Genomic DNA, 27,691 nt, shown 5'->3' on the forward strand with positions numbered 1-27,691 from the left:
CTTGTCTAAAAATATTCTTGAGTACTAAATATTCGGTTTTATGGATATTTTGTACGACAGACGAGTGTAAAACCTAATGTTTCTTGGAGAAAAGTTATCATTAACATTAACTGTATCGACTACTAGAAAAAAATAGCGAGTGTTTATTTTTGGAAGTTTTACTCGGTTCGATGGCCGGTCGAGACAAGCGAATTTAAAAAAAATCTTTATTTCTTTTTAAAAATAAAAGAATGTCTCCTTTAAGTAAAATGAGCCAACTTAAGGATTTAAGGTAGTTTCCCTCCAGGGCCCGACATATCTTTCCACACTGTATACTTATATTCGGTAAAACTTAAACTTTCAGGAAAAATTAGTGCCATACTGGTACAAATCGTCAAAAATACGAATAAAATCTTACAATAAAAAAAAAATATTGTGCACATTTGCCACCTCCTACAGGTATGGCATTATGAGATTTCTATTTATGATCACACAGAAAGTGTTGAAAAAAAAATTCAAGATGGTACAAATCGTTTAGCAATAAAAAAAATTAACTCCCTCCCATACCGCCTATGGCGGGCATTTGGAACCATCCGAAAAGTATGGCATGGTGATGTCCATGAATGGCTGCTCGACGATGATCACCTGTGCAAAAATTAGCTTGGCACAAATGGTTGAATTGTTTTTTTTTAATTAACGTGTTCGCCTCAGTATGGCGGGCTGTAAGTCACACCGGAGAAGTATGGCATTACGCTACCGCCTACTTCTTTTTTATGGACTATCGGAAAATACGAGGATATTTGTGGAACAAATCGTTCGACACTCGTATTTTATCCGACACGTTCGACTAACGCCCACGCGATTGGGCCGCTGGTACCAGCGCTATGGTCATAGCATTTTCTTTCCTTCATTACATGCTTAAACCCCTGACGAACCGCCATACTGGTACAAATGACCCAGTAAAATGTGTCACTATCTCCCGGTCTATTACTATTAAATGTTGATCACGGACTGTTGACACTGCCGGCGAGAACTTTTTCGAGAAGAGGAAACAATCTCTCGTCGTCAGCCTCTCTCGCTAATCGTCGGTGGTGGAATAGCTGCCTAAAACTATAAGCCTCGTACGGGGGCGGTAATGATGTACCGTACGTGTCTTTGTGAAGAGACGAAGAATTAGAGCTAGCGAGACACAGACCTCACAAACATGCGATTAATTCCTAAAGGGAAGTATTTGGAGTAGATTTTGAATTTAATGTCATGCTAGATTTTATTCTGGAATATATGTAGTAAATGGGTTAAAGCTAGGCGAAACGTTTTACGTAGTAATCTACAAAATAAGTAAGAACTTAAGGATTATGTAGAACGGATAATGATATTTACCAAGATGGAGTATGTAGTGTTTTGACATTGGAAATGTCTTTTCGTTCGCTCCAGCATAGGCTCCGATTTCACGAAAAAGTGCGATCCCCTTATATCTCGGAAAGTTGTGAAGATATGATATTAAAAAATAGGATCAAAATACGCATAATCACGAGAGCTGTAAGGCGCAAAAATAATTATTCGAGAAAGTCAAAAACAAAAAAAGTTATGGTCGAAATAGTGAAAATAAAATTAATTTTTTTCCGAATTTTTGATTTTGGTGCTCGATAATTTGGAAACGAAGAATGATATCAAAAATTTGAGAAAAACGGCTCTGGACAATTTAGTCAGCTACAATTTGAGCCTAAAACAAAGACGATCGGGTTAAGGGTTTGCCCTGTAGCCTAACCTTTAATTTTTTTTTTTTTTTTTTTTTTTTTTTTTTTTTTTTTTTTTTTTTTTTCTCGCCTCGTCCACTTCCTCGTCCACATCGTCGTCAGGCGACGAGTTCGCAACGGCGCCTGACACAGACGGGTCCAGTGACGAGAGCGGGCCGCCGCCGCCGCCGCCACGACCACCTGCGCGACGAGGGCGGCCACCGCTGCCGGCACGCTTGGGGCCTGCGGGACATCCTGCCCCGCCCACGGCTCCCGCTACCGGTGGTATAGTGCGACGCATGAGATGGACTCGAGACATGAACGAGAATGTCATGCGCGCCTATTATGGGGCTACAGAGGGGGGAACACAGCTGTCCGCCTATCGTTCGAGAATACTGCCTTTGTTTCAGACTCTTGAACCCACCATCACCGTGTCGGAGCAGCGATTATCGGATCAGGTGCGCGTCATTCAGCGGCTAAAGCGCTTGGATGACGCGACACTTGATCGACTTCGCCAGGAGGCTCTCTCTGCTCGCGCGGACTCCACCTCGGTGCGAGATCTACCCGCCACGTCGCCGGATCCGGTGCCCGTACCCGACCTGGCACCGGAGGCGCCACGGGTTGATTTCTGTACCGACGAGGGGGACTTCGCGAGTCAGAATGTGAGTACGACTGCTAATGAGCAACTGAGGAGGACTTTGGAAGAGGCGATTACACAGTATCGCGCCACAACCAACTCTAGGCCACGATTACCACGTCTGCCTATGAATAGACGCAATCTAGCGCTAATGGGAGCCCTAAACGCTTTACTAGAGCCATATTTACGGACTAGTAAAGATTTAGATGATACGCACTCGATCATGTACTGCGGAGCCATCGCGGCGTGCCGTGTTGCTCGCGTCAAGTTTCCGGACGCTGAACGTGCACCTAGGACCGTCGGTGGTGTCCCTGCATGGCAAGTGCGGATCGAGCGACGTATCAGCTCGTTTAGGACTCTCATCGCAAAGCTGATCTGCTTCAGGGGGGGCAACAATCGCCCCCGAGTAATGCGCTTTGTGAACCAGGCGTTCGCGGGGACGGATATCGGGCCCCGCGACTACATGGCCAATGTCACAGAGCGCATCGACTTTCTAAAGCAGAAAGTCTATGCATGGGCAAACCGTATTCGCCGTTACAGAGAGCGTGTGGATCGATTCCAGCAGAATCGCCTTTTTCAAAGTGACCAAAGGAAGGTGTACCGAAAGTGGGAGGAAACCAACCTTCGTACGCCCGACACGCAGCCGCCGGATGCTACTGCCATGACTGACTTCTGGCGTAGTATCTGGTCGATGCCTGTTGGACATACCGAGGGGGGTTGGATGAGTGTTGTCGAGCGTGAGTGCGAGTTCATCGAACCTATGGGGGCAGTCACCATCAGCCCGGATGACATCAGTTGTGCCATCCGCACGGCCCAGAATTGGAAAAGTCCTGGACCGGATGGATTGCACAACTTCTGGCTAAAGTGGTTCCGATGCTCGCACTCGCGCTTGGCAGCACAATTCCAACAAGCCCTCGAGCTTGGTTCTCTCCCACCTTCCTTAACAACTGGTGTCACCTACCTGCTCTATAAGTCCGGTAGTACCACGGAAGCGAAAAACTACAGACCCATCACATGCTTGCCTACACTCTACAAGCTCCTCACATCCATTTTGAGAGCAAAAATCAACGCGCACATTGTCGCAAACAATATTCTGGCTTCCGCTCAAAATGGATGTAGGGTTGGGTCCCGTGGTACTAAAGAGCTCCTCCTCATAGACATGACCATCTGCCAACAAATCCGGCGGAACAGGGGGGCCCTCTCAGCCGCTTGGATTGACTACAAGAAGGCCTATGATTCGGTGCCTCATTCATGGTTGGGGAGGGTCTTAGAGTTGTATAAAGTTGATGCAGCTTTGAGAGCCTTCCTAAGCGCGTGTATGAGGCAGTGGACCACAGTCCTTCGTCAACCAGGAGGCGGGGATGACCCCCCTGACCCGCAGGATTTTATAAGGATTGAGCGAGGAATATTTCAGGGTGACAGTCTGAGCCCCCTATGGTTCTGCCTAGCTCTCAATCCCCTCAGTACCCTGCTGAAGGATTTGGGACTAGGTTGCCGGCTTCGGAGAGAGGGTGAAATCATTTCTCACCTTCTGTACATGGATGACCTCAAATTATTTGCACCAAATAGCCAAGACTTGTCGGAGCTACTGAAAACCACCGAAGGTTTCAGTAGTGCCATCAACATGGAGTTTGGTGTCGATAAATGTGCGGTTATGCATGTACAGCGGGGGAGGGTTGTAAATTCAACAAATTTACAACTCTCTGAGACAATGTCTTTCAGATCTATCTCTGAATCAGAAACCTATAAATACCTTGGCATGTCACAGTCGTTGGGTATTGAGGAAGAGGGTATTAGACGGTCGGTGAAGGAGCGCTTTTTCAGTCGGCTCACAAAAGTCCTTAACAGTCTTTTGTCAGGAGGCAACAAAGTGCGCGCCTTCAACGCCTGGGTAATGCCCCTACTCACATACTCCTTTGGCATACTAAGGTGGACTCAGACCGAGCTGGACGCCCTGGATCGGAGGGTCCGGTCACTGCTCACCACACATCGCATGCTACACCCACGCTCGTCAGTTATGAGATTGTACATCCCACGGAAGTGTGGAGGCCGAGGCTTCCTAAACGCCAAGGATCTCCACAACCGCGAGGTGTACAATCTCAGGAATTATTTCCTTAACAACGAGTGTGGGATGCATCGTGATGTGGTGGCAGTAGACAGGAACCTCACGCCGCTCTCCTTGGCAAACGAGAACTGGCGCAAACCTGTGGTACTAAGTACTGCGGATCGCAAGGCGGCATGGGAGAGTAAGGTGCTACACGGGCGGTTCTACAAGGCCCTCACGGGACCCGATGTGGACCTGCTCGCGTCGGTGAACTGGTTACGATTCGGGGACCTCTTCGGAGAAACCGAGGGTTTTGCCTGTGCAATTGCGGACGAAGTGATGATGACGAACAACTATCGGAAATATATCCTGAAGGACGGTACGGTCGACATTTGTCGGGCATGCCGCCGTCCCGGAGAGTCACTCAGGCATATCATTTCCGGTTGTTCTCATCTTGCTAACGGCGAGTACTTGCACAGACATAATCTCGTAGCCAGGATTATTCACCAGCAACTTGCTCTTCTATACGGCCTTGTGGACCGCGAAGTACCGTACTACAAGTACTTACCTGCGCCTGTTCTCGAGAATGGTCGTGCCACGCTCTATTGGGATCGATCTATCATCACTGACAGGACTATTGTAGCCAATAAGCCTGACATCGTGATAATAGATCGATCGCAACGTCGGGCCGTGCTCGTTGACATCACCATCCCCCATGATGAGAATCTCGTGAAGGCCGAGAAGGACAAGTCCAGTAAGTACCTAGACTTGGCTCACGAGATAACCGCCATGTGGGATGTTGATTCGACGATCATTGTCCCGATAGTCGTTTCAGTGAACGGTCTAATAGCGAAGAGTCTCGACCAACATCTTGAGAGACTCTCGCTAGGTGGTTGGATCAAGGGTCAGATGCAGAAGGCGGTGATCTTGGACACGGCGCGGATAGTCCGCCGGTTCCTCTCTCTGCAGCCCTGACCACCGGTAGCTTGGGCCTTGCCCCGCTGCTGGCGGCACCCTAGGTTAGGTTTTTTTATAATGTGTTTATATGTATTTTTTATCGTTTTGTAAGTGTTTTTATATTTTACTTTTATACTCACATTGTAAAACCCTAACCTAAGACCCTAATTGAATAAAGAGAGGGAGAGCGATCGATAATTCACAACAAACACCGATAACGAACTCTGCAAAACATGAAGTCATAAATGTCATGTGAAAAATGTAGTTCTGACTTTTTGACTATTTAAAGGTTAGGCTACAGGGCAAACCCTTAACCCGATCGTCTTTGTTTTAGGCTCAAATTGTAGCTGACTAAATTGTCCAGAGCCGTTTTTCTCAAATTTTTGATATCATTCTTCGTTTCCAAATTATCGAGCACCAAAATCAAAAATTCGGAAAAAAATTAATTTTATTTTCACTATTTCGACCATAACTTTTTTTGTTTTTGACTTTCTCGAATAATTATTTTTGCACCTTACAGCTCTCGTGATTATGCGTATTTTGATCCTATTTTTTAATATCATATCTTCACAACTTTCCGAGATATAAGGGGATCGCACTTTTTCGTGAAATCGGAGCCTATGCTGGAGCGAACGAAAAGACATTTCCAATGTCAAAATCTCATTACCTGTATTTGACAAGCTCGTGCCTAGTATTTACCTGCCGCTATGTCTATATAATACCTACGCTGCGGCTGACCGCCCAACGATCGCGTGACTCCTACCTACGCCTTGGCCGGGCTTACGCGAACCGAAAACCGCCACAATAAAAGTGTAGTGCAGCACTAGAGGTCTTGGAGCTCCGTACGTGCCGCGACTGTGCTAGTGCTGCGATCGATCACCGTAAATACGACAACAGTTAATCCGGGGACGAGCGAGCTGCACTTTATCTCACATATCGGAAAACACTATGATTTATAAGTGGCCAACTGTTTTGGTAAGCTTCCAATAGAATTGTAGTAATCCTTCGAAGTTTGCTAACTTCGATAGAATCTCTTCGATTGTTATGAAAGTTATAGGTCGCAGTTAATAGACATTTCGCTTTCGATTATATTATGCAGTTATTAACGGCAAATGTGTCGACGGCTTTAAGTACCTAACTTTAAGTAGTTTGGGCCTTAGGGCATGCAATTGTATATATATGTCGGGAATTGTGGGCGTATCATACTATCGGCAGCACATCAGAACCTTCAATCGTGGATGACGAGGGCCTTCAATGAAATACGATGTTCAACTCACAATCTTTACTGCACAAGACTCATTACAAATCACAGCACGCGTTACGTTTCTTATCTTAAGCAAACCAGTGGATTAGACCCAGGAGCCGCCACAGACGTCATCTTCTCCCGTTCGTTCTCATCGTGCTCCTTCTGAAGATTGATTGACAGCATAACTTCAATTGTTCTGGACTTCAATTGTTTTAAGAGCGCACTCTATGACGTCTTGGCGGAACTGCGTCGAACGCCACTCAAGTGTACGTAACACCCTAGTTTGCTCTATTTGTCAAGGTTTGCATGACAAAACGCCTCTTGAAGGCGATAGATGGCACATTTCAGCCATTCTCCGACATATATAAACATGTTAACTGACTTTCATTTTGATTATTATATTGTGAATAAGGTATTTTTAATTTTCAAAACATACACAAGAAGCATAATAAAATTAACGCTTAATAATTTCACGCTCAAACAAGTGTGGCTCACTACAATTTTTTTTATTACTTATATGTAAAATATTGGAGTGAACTGAACGATAAATCTATAATCGACTTGGATGTATGAGGCTAGATTGAAGCTCATATAAATAGTTTACATTCGCCGTAGGTATACAAAAGGTTGACACACGAAAAGCAATTTCAATATTTATTGTAGAGTCGAAAGCGATGACGCGTTAATGGGTTTGGTTATTGGGTCAATCAGCACCGCTCCGTCGGGCACTATTGTGCCCTTTCATATCATGTCAAAGCGGCCCCGTCCTACTATGCCCCATATTCAGAGACTCTTACTTCGGCCAGATACTAACTTCCGTACCTTTGAAATGGTTTCTCCATTGCGGCTCGAAGGACCAACTGTAAAAATAATTATAATTGTTGTATAATATCGCATCGTTACAAATTTGTTGCAGTTTGTTCATTATAAAAGTACTTACACACAGTAATGCCGACATTGCCGACAGGTATAGAAAAAATTCTTTAGATATCTATAAAAATTGGTACCTAAAAGAGCGATATTAAAACAGAACTGCCTACCATGATATAAAAATAGTATACGAATCTCTTCTGCCGATTTAACACATACCATTTATTTGAAGCTTTGACTTTATACGAGTACCTATATCGCAGGAGTTTCATGCAAAAGTTTAAGGCAAAATTTGTTCATGGATGCGCTCATTACATAATAATTAGAGGCCTTACACGTTCACGAAGCGAATTGCATTTCACATTTGTCCCCAGCAGTTTAAAAGTGCCTTAAGCGTCGCCTCAAATATTGAGGGAAACCGACTCATATTTTATATGTCTATTTTCCTTGCCGAAAATTAAATTTCAGAAAAGGTGTCCATGCTGCAAATTTAATTAAACCTCACTGTAAGGGCAAGGGTAAACTCGGCATTATCAAAATTTTGTAACAATTTTGTGTTCTAAGTCGAATACAAATAGATTTAACTTTTTCATTTCCAAAAAGCTTGGCAACGGAGTCTATTTCATTCGTCCTGAGTCGTGTTTAATTGAATTTTCCTATCTGAAGCGAAACTGCGTGGTAACTTTGGAGCTGTCCAGTGGAACGAGAAACTGTGCGGACACTAAAAAAACGCATCATTTCCATTTGGTGACGGCAAAACTAACAAAACGGCATTACAAAAACGTAATGGCAAAGGAACAGCACTAGAGCTCGCGAAGTGAAGCGTAGCGGCGGCGCGCCGCACCAAATGGATTTTTATTCAGTTGAAGTTGCCCGAGCCAATTAGTCTTGCACAAGTGCATCGAGAATGCTCACAGGCTCCGCGCCTCTGAAACCAAAACTCATTACTCAACGCTCTTTAGGGAACAAACTGTACAGCTAATGCTATCCAACAACCCCGTTAAATAAATTCTCTTGACAAACACCCCAATTAGGGAGACGAGATTTGAATTAAATTACTGTCCTATTTATTATGGAATTGTCTGAAAAATGTTTACGCGATAAGGTTTTAATTAAAGTAAGCCTATCTTTTTTACAGTTGTTGAATTAATTACAGAGTTAGGTGAATTTAAATCAGCGTTCCTCCCCTTTAAGATGGTCGGTTGTGACTATGAAAGAATAAATTGGTACGAGTAATATTTATTTTTGTCAGAAAATGCTGGAGAAATATTAAAGTACACCTCGGGGAGCATAATTTTCCGTGAGCGCTCAATTAATATACTTAGCGGTTTGTTTTCCCGTCTTTCCACTGGCTTAGATGCAAATACCGGTAAAAAACACAATTATTTTACTTACGATTCTTGATCTTGAGTTACAAATAGGTACCTGCTTATTTAACAAATAGGTAATTAGGTATTTAAAATTCCGACCTGTTTTTTTTACCTACAAAGTGGACCAAGTAGGCACTAGGCATGTAGGTAGGTACAACACGGCATTCCTACAATTCCTGGGATTCCATCTCGTTGAAACTTAATGTTTAACCAAGGGTAAATAACGTTACTCTTTTTATTACATCTTCAGAAGCTATAGGGCCCGTATATAGGATTAACTTTCCCGTATTTGAAACTCGTGTCCCGGATTTTCGAGGCGTTCGTTTTGTAACGTATTTGCGACAATCGAAAAGAATAAAAGTAGAAATAAGAATCGGATTGACTTATTTCTGTTTCAGCGTGTTGTTTACTCAATCTTACGCGTATAATAAACATCTATGATGACGAAGGTACTTGGATATGTCAGTCTTTGTACTTACCTACTTCAAAAGAGTTAATTAGATTGAGTGACGTGACAACTTTTCCTTTGACACACGGACCAAACAGACACTTGTCTTATTAAAATTCCCTCCGCACGCTTTACCTCTTGACACTACACAAAAGTGGTGTTTTACAAAGAAATCGTGTCAGTGGGAAACACGTGTGTACCTACACGATGAAAGCAAAAGAGATTCATCACGGCGCGAGGTGCGGCGCGGAATTGCCAGAAGGTGTAGGTATATTCAGATTTTCATTCATCACATTTCAAACTTTTATTTAGACATCACATCACATTCGATTTGATACTGCTGGCAATGCATTTCGCAATCATATTGGTGCGAATAACGCGGAAATAAATATCAAAGCTATATCATGTTTGTAAAATCTGAATGCGCCTCCAGCCCGCATCTTGTTTAATAGGTGCTTCTGAGCCATAGCTGTTTTATACATATTTTACTAAACTACAATATTGCAATTATATACGCGTTGCTAGATAAATATCTGGATAAACTTGATTATATAAATTGTTATACTTCATAGTTGGTGCTGGGTTGTCGGCACACATTATTCATAACACAAATTCAGCATAACATTATTGTTACACAAGTTAATTTGGCTCGTTAACGAGTAGGCCAGAGGAGATATGACGGCGAGGACAGGCTTCCGCCGGACTATTTTGTTTCGTTTGCCGCGTTGGCTCGTTTGCGCCTTGCTACGTGACAGGAAATAGGCGCCAACGGCTACATATACCTTCAGCGCTGCTGAATTTTTTGTGACAACTTATAAATATCATCATTTGTTTACTCCTCGTTAAATGAACTATCAGTTAAGTGATTAGATAGTGATTAGAAGAAAATCTGAAATTCAGGATTAAATTGCACCAAGCTTTTCATATGGAACAAGTGTTTGTAATACATATATAAGCCATTTTTTCTGAAATATTCATTGAGCAAGGGATAAGTTAATTAGGTTTCCTTCAGTTTTAAGAAAACATTTTTCATAACATTACCTACTCGTAGTTAAGAAAAAACGGGTCACGTGCTCACAATCATGTCATCTCCACCTTTCATACTTTAATCACACTGAGGGTCTATACCGCGACAATCGATATTTCGTTATCTGCCTCTCTATCGCTGGAATAGGCAAGAGTGATAGAGCCCATACTTAGTTAAGAACACTATGTGTGTTCAACACACATACCTACTTACCGACCTAATGTAGGCTCAAATGCAACCTTGCTCGACGAATTGAAGGGAGATTGTTATTGAAGGATCAACAACAACAAACTCGCATAGCGTGTTTGTTTATTTACCCGCTCTGATCTTCAAATCCTGTACAAGGGATTGATTTGTTCCTGTATCGGATTTGTTCCCCGTTCCCCGTCGTGTGATGCTTGCGAGACCAAGTTATGTGTCGGCTTAGAAGCGGCTACCTGTGGGGTGAATTTTTATCCCGTGCTTAGTATTCAGGGGCTGTAGGCCTATAATTCGCCTGAGGGTACGACCACAAGGGGCAACCGCGGCGCCCCAAGTCGACTTAGGGGGATAGGGGGCCTCCTTGGGGTACGACCTGTCACTCTCTCTGAATTAGTCTGAATAGTCGAAGCTATACATCTGAGGGGTTGACAGAGGAGCAAAACTTTAATTTGTATTTGAAACTGGGTCATAACATGCGGTTTTAACTTATTAATATTAAACAATCTTGGTTTACCGAGCCCCACCTACCGACTTCGTTGTAATTATAATGATCGACTTAGATTTTATGTCTCGATGTAGAATGACAAATGAAGCGATTGGCGACTGCGCCGGCAGTGATCGTCTGGGTTTCAAATATAATAAATGTTGTACGAGATAAATTTAACTTGCAACATTAGCACCCTCGGTTCGACACAACGATTACACAGCAAGTGCAATTTTTCACTGCTGCCCACCCCCGCTGCTACAATTTATGACGCGGGAATGATTTTTCGACACCCATAAGTTAGATTTATATTTAACAGGCGAAAACTTGCCAGCTCTAAATCGCGGATGTAAGAGGAAAATCATTGGTGTTCTAAAAAGGAAAATATAATACGCGCTGACTCATGCTTACGGATTGGCTTCGAAGTATTTCCACATTTGTAACCACTTCCGTAAGTGTAAGAATATATGTTATTGTGAGTTTGTGACCGGATTTTTCTGACCGTGGATATTTTGGTAAAAATAAGATTGTTTATGATGGTCATTATTTAAATCAAGATACAGTCTATAGTATTTAGTATTAAGACGAAAGGGGACGACCGACCGAAACCGCCTTTCCATACAAACGTCCCTCGTCCCTCCCTGGATTTAATTGTGGAAAATATTTTACACAATTTGATGTACGAGTAGGTGAATATTTTAATGCTCAACCGTTTAATTTTTTTAGTTATTTTATATTTATTATCGAATGAGGACTATGTTTGTATAGAGAATAGATAGTCCCCTTTCCTCTTCAAATATGAAACTTTCCGATATTTGATGAATTTCCATTAAATGTGATGATAATAAATTCCTAGAAGGTGTAATTTAATCAAAATTGATAATGAAACTTAGAAACTGAAAATGTATTCGTTAAATTGGTCGTTCACGAGTGATTGTTAAATTTGTCTCAGTTGTGAGAGTATCGACCAGTTTAATATTTGTATACCGTAAACTCGAGCTAAATTAGCCGTGGAGGGTAAAATTGTCCACCCAAAAAAAACCCGTATTATTCGTATAATAAATTCTATTAAACGACATCCAAAGATTACCTAGAAGTGAATTAATCACGGGATGGTGTTTTTAATTAGGTAATAATTATTAATTCAGTAAAATAAGTTTTTATTGGTGGAAATGTTACCCCTTAGGGCTAATGTAACCTGACTTTACGGTACCTAATTGGCTAATGTTTACTTGTTTTTATTTTTACATAGCATCGCGGGCGTTGCATTATTTACAATTCAAATAGCTTTATTCAGTTGTAAATATCGTAGTAGTTCAAACAGAGCCTGCACCGTCCACACACAGCCAATTAGCCCGACCGAGCGCGAGATAAATGTAAGTAATTTATTACAATTCGTAGCAAACGGCCGCCATTACGTTTAAAATATAGCGCACTCAGCTTCAGTTTGCACCTTCACGAATTTAATGATATGGCTATAGCCAGATTACAGATTAACTTCTGTTGCAACTGACAAATATGCTGCTGCGTTATGGGGGCCGATTCACATTTCTGATAACAAATGTAACGCCGCACTTGCAAATATTTAACAAAGTTTAAACTTTCATGAATTTGAAGCTTGCTCAATGGATTGGTCAAAATTGTAACTTTAGGATTATAAGGGAGGCCATTTATGATGAACACAATTTGGCAAGTATTATGTTTTACGTGTCTGAATAAACTTCAGGCACGAGTTTCGCTTGTAAATCCGATCTTGTTAACGCATGAGGGGTGTTAAGTTTTACGCTTATTTTAATTTGTGATTTACTACGGCTGGGGAGCGGTGCATGTTTTATACTTGTTCCTGTATTACATATTCGACGGTACTCTGTACACTTATCTAAATTGAAAGACTAACATGGAAACTAAAAAGAAGGGAAAATTGCTTTGTGGGTTCGTTATTCTGAGCAATATAGGAATCGTCAAGGATCTATTTGGAATTTCTTCGCAACAATGCATTGTTGCCGAATTTCTTACACCATCACAAGATTGCGAAGAGGCGAGGCGTGTAAAATCGTTGTTGAACCGGTGAGACGTTTTATGTTCAAACTATTCATATCTTTATTGAATACGGAAATACCTAACAATTAACATAATCTAACCATAAAACGAATTAAAAAGTAAAATTAAAAACAAAAGATATAAATCTTTATTTACATACAATATATATACAGTGGTACTACTAAACGAAATTAATAACTAGCTTAAATCTAAAATAGGCCCTTGAGGCATTGTACCAAGGATGCTGGCGGCATTTCCTCGCTAAAAATTAAAAACTAAACTTAAATGTATCTAAAATTAAATAAATATCGGCCGGGTATCAGTGTCAAATGTGGCGTTTCTTCAAACCCAAACGTCACTTTTGACACTGACATATCTAATCCATATCGTATCTAGCCGTAATATTTGACGTATTTTAAAGTTCGAATCGGGCAGTATGTATAAAATAACTACCTACTGAAACCCAAAAGCAAAAGTATTTTAAGATAACAATGCATTGCGACGAAAATAATATTCAGGCTAACAAGCTTTAGGATAATGGCTCTGTCATAGAGTGTCATAGTTTAAAATAGCCCCAAACGATGGTACATATATACTAATTATTCTATTACGTTTGTATGTTAATGAAGGTGTGATAGAGACGGAACAATGCCAGATATCCGTTGAAATTTACCAGCGTTTAGAATTAAATGAACAGTACAATACAGAGGATATTTCCTCGCACCGGCCTAAGTAAACAGATTCAGTGTCCATTAACATATCTGAGCGGGCAGCGGAGGTGCTCACACAACTTACAGAGCCAGGGTATCGAAGGCTTTGCCGAACCAGTATGTGTAGGTACAGTCAAAAAAATACCGGCCAAGTGCGAGTCTGACTCGCGTTTCTAGGGTTCCGTACATAAGTCCGACTCACGCTTGACTGCACATTTGTAATAGATTTTCCTGTCATCTATAGGTAAAGAACTATTTTGTGTATTTTTTTCAAAATTTTAGACCCAGTAGTTTCGGAGATAAAGGGGGGGAATGGTCATTTTTTGGCTATTTTCTTAAATAACTTCGAACCTATTTATTTTAAAATTATAAAAAAATCATGTACATCTTTGGGTCACTAATTTACATATGTGTACCAAATTTCAACTTAATTGGTCCAGTAGTTTCCGAGAAAATAGGCTGTGACAGACGGACAGACAGACAGACACACGAGTGATCCTATAAGGGTTCCGTTTCTTCCTTTTGAGGTACGGAACCCTAAAAAAACTAAGGTAAGAGAACATTGAAAGGCAGAATCTGTAGGTGCCGCATATGTGTAGTAAGTATTTAGCTAATTTTATCTTAAGAAATTGATTAGGTATAAATGTAGGTACTTTATTCTCTTAGGGGATACCTTTAAAAAGACAATGAAGTAATTTAATGTAACGGTAGTTCAGTTCAGATTACTGCAGCGGTAATGCTGATACCTTTAATGCCTCCGCCGAAATCATCGAATGAATTTAACCTTATCGACGCCGTGTCAAACACAAAAGCTGTCACTCGGACGCCACGTCACCGAAGTGTCAAAACTAAAATTGAACTTTATGCATATACACGTAGGTCTATGTTGCTCTGTGGTCTGTGACCGATTAATCGGTATTTGGCGTTGAACCTGCGGTGCGGATAGATAGGTCATTGGCGTCCAAAAGCTTAATATATGTACAGTCGCCATCATATATATCAGAGCGGCCGAGGTGCTCAAAAATGTCTAACAATAGAGGCGTGTACACATATTTGTGAGCGCCTTGACCGCTCCGATATATATGATGGCGTCTGTACTTACAATAATTTTGATTATTAATAACGTGCTTTATTTTCAATTGTTGATTACCTGACGGCACACCTCGGATACTGGCGATCAAATGTATGAAACAAACGCGTTCCTACGCACACAGTCTAAGCTCGTGTAGGTGAACGCGTACCATGCTTGTGTGAGTGAGATAAGACGTGCTAGGGTTTTACGCCATTTTGTTGTCAAGTTCGATGACTTCAATGACTAAAAACTCATTGCGCGAATTAGGAAGAAATAAGAATCGTATTATGCTGTAAGGTGGGTAGAGTTAGACCGTAAAAAGTCTGCAGCGATTATGATAGCCCACGCAGTGCAAGTGTCATTTTAAACGTCAAACTTCTATGAAATTATGACGTAGGTATAAATAACACTTCCACATTCGATTCTGTTCTAAGTTTGAAGTTAAGCAACACAAATTCATAACCTGTTATTACAATCAGAATAATCCTCAAAGTCACGGTGCAGCAGTGCCCAATAACTCGCGAGGCGTACGCTCGTGCAAGCCTCGTATCGGGCACACGCGGGCAGCGGGCGCATCCGGCCGCAAGCTGGGCCCAAATTGCGGACGCCGCGCAAGCAAATATGTAGAGCGGCCGCAGCGGAGCGCCCTGATTTATGATGATATATGGCGGAGCATGCCATCAATGTTGTATCATATTTTAAAATATTGTGCATCTAGTTATGCGCCGTTGGGAAAATACTTCGTAAATAACTGAAGCATTGCAGCATCTTTGCAACTGACAGTCACTTGTCAAATTATTTATTTTTAATCTTTTTAATGCTTGTATGTAAAATGCGTCTTGTAAAAGTGTCCTTGTGTGAAAAATGTTAGTTTTAAAATGCACATGTTTTTTTTTTTATTTAACTACAACAAAATTGTGTTTTTCCGGAAACATCAGCCAACGCACATCCGGCGAAATAATATATGAAAAAATAGTAAAGATATGTGACGTTTCACGGCAAAAGGTACCATTGCCCCGGCTGAATAATGGAGCGGCGATAATAATAGCGTAAGCGCCAGCCGCCATAAGGTACCTTTTGCCGTGGAACGTCACATATCTTTACTATTTCATATCTAGTGAATCTCTAAATCATTTCCCGAATCGCGCCGATCGTTACGTGCACAAAACCATGGTCTAATAAAACATGGTCTTCCATTCCCAGAGTGACACGGGCCTACGTCACAATAACATTGCCACTTTATTTCAACATAGCATGTTACATGGGTACATTATACCTATGGTTAATAAGTTAAAATATTTCTTTATAATTTTATAATTTTCATTTATATGTATTTTAGCTTAAATTTTACAATAACACGTCATTATTAATTACTCGTTAGCAATATCTTCCGATTCACGAAAGAAATTTCAGACTTTCGGGTAATTCTGTTTATACTACTGGCAACACAGGATAGCGCTGTGCACATTTGATAATTCGGATCTAGATAACTTCATGCCCTGACCGTCATCCTTGTCGAACGCGTGTTAATTGTTATTTCCTTCTCGCTCAGTGTCAGCAGTCGCAGTGTTTTCCAAACTTTTCACGTCGTAAGCTTGGTAATTAATGTGTAACTGTGGATTAGTTTTTCAAACGTTTGTCTTGTATAGATAAATAAAGTTTAATTTAATACATTAGATTTGTTTTATTTTACTATGTTTCTACATGAATAACTTAAAATTAATGCCGTTAAAATAATTTTCACCGTTGGTTAAAATTCTCCCACATTTCAAAGTTTGAGAACCTGTAAACAGCATGATGACGTAGGCGCGTGTCAGTTAGGCCATACGCGAATCTCGGAATGGAGTACCAGGCGGAGTATATTATTATACCATGCACAAAACTGCTTTCCGAATGTACTTTCTTAACCCTCCCTAAAGTTTAACTTACAGTTAGATTATACTTATCGAAGGCACCCCTAGATTCTATTTAGTATGATAGGCAATTTCGCACTCGATGTGACACCCCTGCATTTTTTGATAAAAAATAATAAGCCGTAAGAAGTCGGGAGGGAAGTTCCGTCGCGTAACGACGTAGTTTCCTAACGATGATTCACATGCTCGTGATGTCCGCCGAACGAGAGAAGTCAGAGAAACAACCGTACATGTACTTACATATTTTGTAAAAAAAAGCAAGTAATAATAAAATAATATAAAAAACCGGACAAGTGCGAGTTGGAGTCGCCCACCGAGGGTTCCGGACGTTTAGTACCTATTTGTTGTTATAGCGGCAACAGAAATACATCATCTGTGAAAATTTCAACTGTTTAGCTATCACGGTTCATGAGATACAGCCTGGTGACAGACGGAGTCTTAGTAATAGGGGTCCCGTTTTTACCCTTTGGGTACGGAACCCTAAAAACACCAATTTGCAGAGTGCAAGTGTATCCAAGATGACAATCATACATCGACAAACACCGAACGAAAAGAAAAAAACAACGGGTTGCACTCCGGGAGTGCCGGCAGAAGTGAAAACTCAATGACATTGTAACAGTTTTTCGATCAGGTCACGTGTCTTATGAAGCGTCTTACGCTCTCGCGAGTTTAACATTTTTTTCCCATCACAAAAAGTGCACAGCGCCGCTAAAGAAGTTTTCACTTCAAAAATGTGCCGGCATGACAGATGCTACAAAAAGTCACATGACTATTACCATAGGTAAGTACATTATTGTCTCGATTGACGTTTTCTATGAACGATTGTCATCTTGGCTAGGCCCCCTGACACGTTAATTATTGACTGCTTGTCCTCTCCTAACGGTGCAATACCTAAATCATAAGCGCGCAGCAGCGTCCGTTTGACTAATACCCATACCGCGACATAGCCAATGGCCGCGCTCGGATAAAGCTCCGTAAGTGCATATTATCTGCATTGATCGGTTAATTAATACACCGCGCGACTGTTTCCTTGAGCGTTTCGAGAGTTTCATGGCACAAAGGTTAAACAAACGTTGCTCTTTAGTAAAACACATTTTTTTTTCACCACACCAACGCGAGGAAAATACTAACTGTAAAACATTGCAAATCAAATGCAAATAAACTTTATTAAATATTTAACATTCAAAATCAGCACTTAAAAGTCAATTCCACCAGCCAGCAGCAGAGCATAAGCAAAAAACTCATCTGTAACAAGTATTCGATACTAAATGTTGGTTTTCACATTATTTATGCTAGCTAGGTACTAACTAGTTAATTAGTTAGTTTATTAACTGGTCTACGGATGTGTAATAATCTCGTGTTATAATTACGCTAATGAAAATTGCCAAGCTATCCTTTCATGCACCAGTTTCAGTAACAAATAGGTTCTTGGAAAAGTGCCTCGCGGGAGTGGCCCATTTAGGAGACTGCTTCCATTTCATATTGTGTAGCTTGTCTTAACCGTTTCCACGTGTAAGTAAACAGTGAAGCCGTTTACAAATTACATTTTAGATGCAGATAGTGGGATGTAATATCAGAGGACATTAGTCTAGAGCCCCTAATGTGGTGTTGTGCGTTGGCAAGCGCAGCGCGGCGTTCGCTGTCGATGTCCCGCCGAGATTTATCGCCCGGCCCCGCCCCGACGACGTGGGCCCCCTATCTCGGTTCATTTCGAGAAAGACGATCGAGTTTCATTTTTCTTTTCGTCTCTTGACGGTAATGGACTGCTAAATGTCTGCTTGCAAACTCCGCGTCACCAGACGTCCAGATCTACATTTATATCCTTTTTACGGCCCGAACGAGGGTAGTTTTTAACGCGTCTTCAAACATAAAAAGGGAATTTGTTACACAGGTTTTAACGTAGCGCGTCGCCGGACGTAGCTTTATACGTATCCTATCCGCATCTACCGAGATGTAAAGAGATTTAAAAAAGACAAAGCACTGAGAAAGGAAAATTTTATGGTTGTCTGTGCAAGAAGCCAGTCTAGTACAGCCTCATGAAAAAGTCGTAAATGTTGCGTACTCGCGTGTTCGAGTGAAATTTTCTACTTGAGCGGTCGCGCGATTCACGAACATGCAAAATTTTACGATTCTTGCCTCTTGTTCGCTCCGTTTTACAATATATTTACTTATATATGACCAAACATTTTACGACTTGACTGTTGAACTGGTTAAATATATGAAGTTAGGTGGCTTTGCGCTCCGTAGTTAGTTATATTACTTCTTATTTAAGTTCTGCATTAAGTCTGTTTTAATAATCTTCAGATAAGATTCAGCGAATTCTAGAACTTCAACTAGGTTCAATACTTAGTCTCCTCTTACTCTAAAAAGCTAAGCGTGCAAAATTACTATTAGTTTTCGTCTTAAAGACACCCATTAAACTTATCTCCAGTGCTAGCACAGCGAAGGACAGCGAAGTAATAAAATCTCCTTTTGCGCATTTAATTGAAAACTGGTGTGGCATAAAATGAAAATTCGAGCACCTAGGAATAATACGAGTAATGGAAATTCGATTTGCATTTTCACTTGATAACGTTCGCAGTGAAGAGGTAAATAAGGCTTAACACTTACCTGCTCGGGGGGTTATTAAGCAAGGCTCCGGCATTCCGCCTCGTTTCGCTATTGGCGTATTTCACAATTCAGCTCACCGTCTGGAAATCTCATTAAGTACAATTCTACGTTTTCAAGACTTAAGAGGATTGCGACATAATGAGTGCTAAGCGTGCTAATTATGCTAAGCGGAACGACATCTTGCCAACTCGGATGGTTTAATAAAAGGACTGAGTTAAAAAGTAGAGCACCAATGGATGGAATTCGAAGTTTTGGTCGAATCCTTTTAAGGTTAAAAATGGCGTAAAAGTGTCCAGCGGTGGAGCGGGGCAGTCTCTGTCCTGCGACAGCTGCTACCGTACGATTGCTATATTCCATTTTAGGTATTTCTTTTCTTTTCGGATACTGCTGAATCATGGACCTTTCAATTTTCTATAGTAAGGCCAGTAAGGGAAACCTGCCGCATGCGATCCCTTTAAACGGGTGATCACTGATCAAGTAATAATTTTATTAGAACTTATAAATAATAGTAGGTACCTGCTTCCAGAGTTTGATCGCTTATTTGAACTAAGATCAAACTTGTCAACAATTAATGAATGAGTTAATTCGCTTATTTCTGGCGAATTAAGCCCAAATACCGATTTAGCCCGACCGGCAAGCGTCGAGCGAATTCTATTACTAATTTGGCCTAGCTTTAATTATAACTGTCGTTATCAACAGGCTTTTAAGCATTGTTTTATGCATGGCGCTCTATTTCAGCCCATTCATGGGCCAAATTGATTTGGTTATCGGTAATTTGCACTCTATAGTTCAAAGGCAAGCATTACAAATAGCCTGTTATAGGCCTCGGCCCTAGGCGAATGAATATTGAGCTTCAGTGTTTTGTCAACTACAAAGACACTCACGGGTGTTTAATGGGTATATGCTACCTACTGTACAGTCGCATAATAATATAAACATTAATAAATATTGTTATTAAGCAACTTAATTCTTATATCTGAGGAACGATGTGCTGCTCACTGCTTATAGTGTGCTTATATGTATAGGTACAGTCAGCATTAAAGTAGCGTTGTTTCACGCGCCAAAAGTCTGCAACCCTCCAGGGTACTGTGGGTAATTTAGAAAAGTATTCTAATACTTTTCTTTGTTGGGATATAATCTTTACAATTCGCTTCTTCGCACGAGTATATGTTTAGTTAAGTTAATAGAGACTGGTAGATAGTTTTGATACGTAGTCTGATCCGCTACCTAATGTTAATGCTGACATCAAAAAACAGCTCTATTGTGTATTTGTCAGGGAATGTTCAGATATTATTGAGCTTAGCACCCGGTACAGGACGGACATATTTCGTACCAATTTTTTCTAAACCTCACATTTAACACTTAAAACGGAGTTAATAAATACATATACAAAAAATACATGAGCCCCAGTATTGTGAACAATTAAGCGGCCGACCGTATGTTTTAATAAACGAAAAAGCCCCGCTAAAAATTTCCAGCGCACATTATTTCGTTCAGCCCACTTTATATGTAACACCTGGTGCACTATTGATCGTTTAAGCGCTAATATCACTTCCACTAGTGCAGTTATAGACCAACACTTATAGACTCTGCATTCTGTAATATTGCGAAGACAGGCGGTCGCCAGTTATGTGCGGTAACTCACCACACATCGACATTTTTATACCTATTCATAAAACGCGAGCCGCACCACTCATTTGTACCTATACACCATTTTGGGTTGATATTCATTATTTACATGCATATTATACATGTCATGCATATAGATTTAAATAAGTGATCGCAGTCTCATACTTTTTAAATTTATGTTAGGTACCTACGCATATCATCTGTTTAAAATGCACGTGCATATCTCGCGGTTTCATGAATACCTATCGATTATTATTATCTAATTATTTAAAATCTGAAATCGCCATTAGTTGAAATGAGAAAATACCCAAGTCCCAGTGCCTTTTTTATATCGAAAAATAAATATTTTATAGCCTCTGTTCCTGTCTAGTTATGATAATAGTCTAATTTTGAGGTTTTGACGTTTATCGCTGAAAATCGGTCCAGATATTGTTTTGGACTGTACCAAAAATGTTCACTTTAGGTTTATTGTCCATGTGTATGCTCCATCTAATGATAAGTGATCTGTGAGTGCAATGCATTCGTAGTCGTGCGCGGCAAGACCGATCAATAGCAGTATGCACTTAAAGGTATATATTGGGAGAAGGGCAGCAATGTCGCGGCACGCCGCAACCCCTATGTGCATGCATCGGTGCATCGCGATGAGCATGCAATGTCATTCAGCGCATCGCAATGTCAACAGGCGATGCTCATGTGTGCTGATGCGGAATAGTCAAATAGGTTTGGAGTTTTTGAGTTCGGCGGTAAGGTTGCTTAAAAGAAAAAACGATTTTATCGCTGCCTGACGCTACTTTGTTTATTTGCATTCATGTTAAACAATACAGGTGTTAAATACCTTTACTTAGGTACACATTAAGAACATACATACATAGGTACATATATTAAACCTAATACGCAGCCGCGCCAACTACAAATAATATTAATGTCCCATTGCTCGATGCCCAATATAGTTGATTAAACCTCATCTCAGCAGGTTCACGATGACATATGAGACAGAGATGAGTGCCTATCATCAGGACCGTCAGGACGTCTACCTTAAATTAACCACCGCTGTGGCCAAATGCGAGCGAGCGCGAGTATATATCAAGGCTACGTCATAGGGCTTAGGCTTCAATATATTGATTAGGGTCAGTCCGGTCAGTAGCGGGAGCAGACTTGCAGCTCGCAGCTGTCGTGTCGCGTTAGCTGGCGGCTGCGTCTGTGACCGATGGCGACGTCGCGCCACCAGTGTATCGGATAACACGAAGGACCAAATATTTTGATGACAGTCGACATTTTTATATATTAGTTTTCGGAAACAAAGATACGGACGGGAGATTATGACGCAATAAACGTATATTTCGATACTCTCAAGGGAATCAAAATTTATAGGGTAGGTAGGTACTTGTTTTCTGGTTGACCTAGAACTATGAAATTTGGTACGTAACAGTGAGTTAGGTACACTACAATTAGGTACGGGGAAAAATCTCAAAACTATATATATGTAAAAAATATAAATAGAAAAAGAAATAAGTTAAATTTGTACGGAACCCTCGGTGGGCGAGTCCGGCTCGCACTTGTTTTCATTTTATTTCTCAGCTACGTTCAACACGACTAGTACTGATAGCTGCTTCTTCTAGAATGCTGACTCGTACATCCGTTCCGTCTGAGAGCGAAAGCCAGTTCTAAATTGAAATAAATCTATTGCCAGTCACTGTCCAACGCCGTGGCGTAGCTAGGCGTGGGCGAAGTGGGCCTTCACTTACGGCCTCGCGCCCCAAGGAGGACCTTGCGCGCCAAGGAGGGCCTAGCGCGATGCCCTTTCGGGCACAGTGAAAGAAAAGGGCCCCGCAGATGCGGCTTCGCCCACGGCTAGATTAGTTCACGCTACGCCACTGGTCCAACGTCAAATCTAGAAGGCTGTAAAGGTGGAAAACCTTTACAGTACCTACTCAGTTTGCGTCCTCTGACGATTCAAAGTTGTTTAAACATAATTGACATTACTTTAATCTCGTTTCGACGGGCTTTAACGCGAGCCGAGCCCCTTGAGAATTACGTGACAATTTTCTTTTTTGCGTGAAAGAAGTTTCAAAGCCGAAAATGTGTAGGCAGGTTTAGACAGGTAGGATCTCTCGAGAATCACGCGCGAGCACATGATACGAATCTTTGCGCTTGACATTTCTAAGGTAATTTAAGTTAACCGCTTGCTTGAAATATCACGTTTTTAAAATCAGTTTGTATATCCTTCAACAGACAAAATGCGTGCTTTACAAAAACACAGTTTTATAAATGTTTTCGAACTTCTTTAGCCATATTTTTTTTTTTTTTGAATTTATTGTCATATATTTAATTATTAAACAAACAGCGGCACTGCTATCGTTCATTTAACCAACAGACCAACACCTTGTTGATTAAGTAGTATAAGATACATTTACTAGACTTGCTACCAAAGCAGTTGCCATATCAGTTGCAGTTGCAGTAGCCATATCGACTTAAAAGTACTTAGGTGCATAATTAGATACCAATCTTGGAAAACTTGAACTTTCTCTTGAGTAGGTACTTAGATTTTAGAGAGAGATAATAACTGGAGTGGTCTTTATTTACCCGCTATGAATGAAGATTACTCTGACCTAAGACTTCACAATCCTTCACCCTACTTTCCGAGCCATTTATCCAATTACACTGACAAGAGTAATGCTCCAAGGAAAGAACTTTAGAATCGGCCTGCTCGGAACGCAGCTTAACTTAAATGAAAAGAACGTCTCGCGTAATGTGGCCGGACAGGTCAGTCGGTAAACGAAATAAAATGTCCGAGTGATATGTTCGTTCCATACGTCTTCATTTCAATGACCATACATTTGCGATCGGTGCGGCGGGCTCGACCTCTCGCAGATTAATGGCAATCGGATTTTCTGTGGTTCTATTCTGCCAGACGGGATCATTATGCGTGGAACAGTACACGTAACGATCGACGTTAACGTTCTACTCGTTGCGAAGTGCATTGCAAATCATTATAATCCATTTTGAAAGCCTGTGTGCCTGAATGGGTTCTGGCGTCGGTGGTTAGTTTGATAGCTATATTTGGTTGCAAAATAGCGGGATGTTTGGTGCAAACCTTTTTGTGGTGTGTGCTTCTATAAATTATGTATCTTTAGGAGGAATTTTGTATGTCTCTTGTATTGAAACTTAAATTCACCTCTGAAATTTCATTAGGTACTTTTATCTATAAATGTGTGATAAAAGTACGGAAAGTACCTAATGAAATTTCAATACAATTATGTTATGGAAATATAACCGCGGTATTGTTTTTACTTGTATACCGTTATGTCCACCATAGGACAGGCTATGCCCAGTGTGGGCGCCAGCATAAATGTAACACTGTTATTATTCTATTTCCGAAATAAAAACATTTGTATTTGTAAATACATAGAAAACGTCCATAACTCGACAACATCCACATACATTACAGACAGAAACTTCTGTGGCATGCCATTTGCTGGCATACAAAAATACAATTAGCATGCATGACCAGCATTAATTAATAACGCCAATAATCCGATCGATTCATCACTTCGCATTCGATACGTGCATAATAGGTAGCAGCTAGGGTTAGCAACCGTATTATAGCCGGCACCGTTTTAGCATTGTACCATTGCTCCCATAGTAGAAAAAGTAAGGGCGTGCAATGCGGACGGATGAAAGTCATGTGACGAGAAAGGTATATTACGAATGATAGTGGAGAGAGGGAAGAGGAAAGGAAAACGAACAAAAGGTAGATGGACTGTGTGAGAGATGATATGAAACGAACTCTAGTGAATGATGAGATGACGGGATCGACGGGCGACAGAGAGGTAAGGAAGAAAAAGATATGCTGCGCCAACCCCAAATGAATGGGACAAGGGCAAGCGAATGATTCCTTTAAAATATCCAGTATACAAAAATACTATATTTCGATGGGTCCTTGTCCTTGCGATGGGAAACATAGGGTCATTTTTAAGCTCTGAGACCTGATAAAGTAGTTAGGCACGCATTTCACAGGACTTCAAATCTCAATGTATGAATTTTGTTTTTTTTTTCTGATGATCGTCTATCGGGTTTGGACTGCCTTCGCCACACATAAAATAAAGTTGGTCAAGCAGATCTTGTCAGTAGAAAAAGGCGGCAAATCTAAAAATGTAGGCGCGAAGGGATATCTTCTCATAGAAAATTTGAATTTCGCGCCTTTTTCTACTGACAAGATTTGCTTGACCATCTATATACATATAAGTAGATACATAAATGTGTGTCACCCGCCTAATTCAGCACTCTTTTACAGTAGGTATTATATTTTCTTTTAGTGTTAGTACTATATTTTTTGTGTGGAATATTGCAAAATACTATAGGCATATTAGGCAGGTATTTTACCCAAAAGTAGGCAACCCTAATAGTAACTAATTTGAATAGGTCCTTGCAGTGTGTGTAGGCGTGCCAGTGTCGCAGAATAGGTACGAATGGACGTCGTAGACCAGGTAATCTATGGCGATAACACTTCGAAATAGAATCCCGGTAAGGGCATTTATTTGTGTAATGAGACTAATGAGCACAGATATTTGTACCCGAGTCATGGATGTTTTGTAATATGTATTTAAGTATTTGTATATTATATTTATCGTTGTTTATTGAGTACCCACAACACAAGCCTTCTTGAGCTTACCGTGGGACTTAGTCAATTTGTGTAATGGCTCCTCTTCACGTTGGGCCAACGCCAAAGCCAACGAGGGACGCATTTATGCGTTAGAGGGAGCAAGTGATATTGCTATCTCATTCTACCGCATGGCTGCGTCCCTCGTTGGCGTTGGAGTTGGCCCAACGTGAAGAGGAGCCATAAGAATGTCCCCATAATATGTAATTATTTATTTATTCTATACTCAGGATTCAATATACGTCCACACCCTTGTGACACAATCTGCTATTTCGACTAATATATAGTTGTATTTTATTTTACGTTCTAGTTACCTAACGCTCATTGATTTCAAGGGTCACTTTCGCTGCGCAACTCATTGCGTAGCATTACGCTACGCTCGTAGCCCGTAGCAATCAAAACTTGTCGTAGCTGTATATGGTCTTTATGCCTCAAACTGAGTAGAGTCAGCACTTGCATGCAAGGATGTCCAGAGAATAACTTTAACTGACTGTACCAGCAAGCTCGATTCGTGTTTGAAGAGACCTACGTCCAGTATAGCAGGCTGATAGACACACTTCTTTAAGTCCGTGGTGCCCGTCACGTCATTCTGTAGGGCGGCGCATTGCGGCGCCTCGCTACCGCACATACATTATACATCGTATGTACATTTGAAATCTAGTTCCATTATATATTTTATTGCATGAGAATAAGGCATACAATTGACTGAGTTTTAAATGCGCATACGACGGTATGTTCGCTGTAACTCTAATCCCGCCTTTGTCTGCCGCCAGCGCAGGCTTCATATCAAACCCAATAAATATCGATACCTTCGAATATCGAGCTTCATTCATAGCTCTTGGTTCCAAGTGGTGTTTATTATTATTTAAACACCCCTATTTAAGTAGAGGGCGCAATGTCGACAAGAGCATCGAGGCAATGAATGAGGCTCTTATTGAAAGCTGTTAATGAGAACACAAAGCCGCAGTAAACTAATAGGCAACTGAAACCTTTCCAATAATGAGTAATTATAAGTACCTATAGATATATACGGTATTTGGAACTATAGGAAGGCTTTAACGTCGAACGTTGTATACCTGCTATCGGAATATTTGGACGATTATTTCATAACATCATAGGTAATGGTAGGTATTACATTTGGTAATAGTACCTATATCTTTTACTAACAGTGTTAATGATGAGATTAAAAAAAAACTAACTAGTACGATCTCCAGTGGTGCTCGCTATTACATTTTATCTAAATAACTGTCCCCGGGCATCTAACAGATCAGATTATTGACAACAGTCAAGTGCCTATGTGGATATTTTGTTATTAGCAAAATTTTTGTAAGTTATTTTCGCGAAGGAGACACTTTAAGTACCTATCTAGGACATCTAGGTGATTTAGCCTGAGGTGAATAGGTATTATAAAGAATTTAGAGTAGGTATAGCGCTATTTAAATACTCAGTTACCGAAATGGAACCCATTTTAGTCATCGTGAAGCCGACGCCAGAACGAAATTCATTGTAACGAAAAGCTTTGGAACATTAAATCAGCCTAAAATTTTAGGGCAAGTTTAATTAAAAGTGGCTCTTAGAGCTACACCGAAAGATAAATAATGGCCAGTAATTAACTTGTAACAATTATATTTTGCTTCTTCCAACGACATTTTGAACCCCTATTATTTGTTCATTAATCTAGCAAAAATAGAGTGTTAAAACGTGGGTTATCATATTTATCAATTGGCACCGAATCGAATCGGCAGCCGTTTTAATGATCATAAGGCAAAGTTTAGCGCAACCCCCTAAAATTTATCAACTGGCTATTGACCGACTTGGCTTTGTATTACTTACACTTGCAACCGAATTCTAGCCAGCGTACTTCCTGTGATGCAGCCAAGTATGAAACTCAACTGCCACGCTTTTGACATTCGGTACATTCTGTACAAAACGTAACCTTTATGACGACAGCAAACAGTTTAAAAGCAAGTATTTTGAAAATAACAGCTAATATTCACCCTAACATAACGTTGTATACATTCCTATTAAGCTATTTGCAGAAACCGCGTCGTCGCTTGC

The sequence above is a fragment of the Cydia splendana genome, chromosome 7, assembly GCF_910591565.1.
Source record: "Cydia splendana chromosome 7, ilCydSple1.2, whole genome shotgun sequence".
Lineage (NCBI taxonomy): Eukaryota > Metazoa > Arthropoda > Insecta > Lepidoptera > Tortricidae > Cydia > Cydia splendana.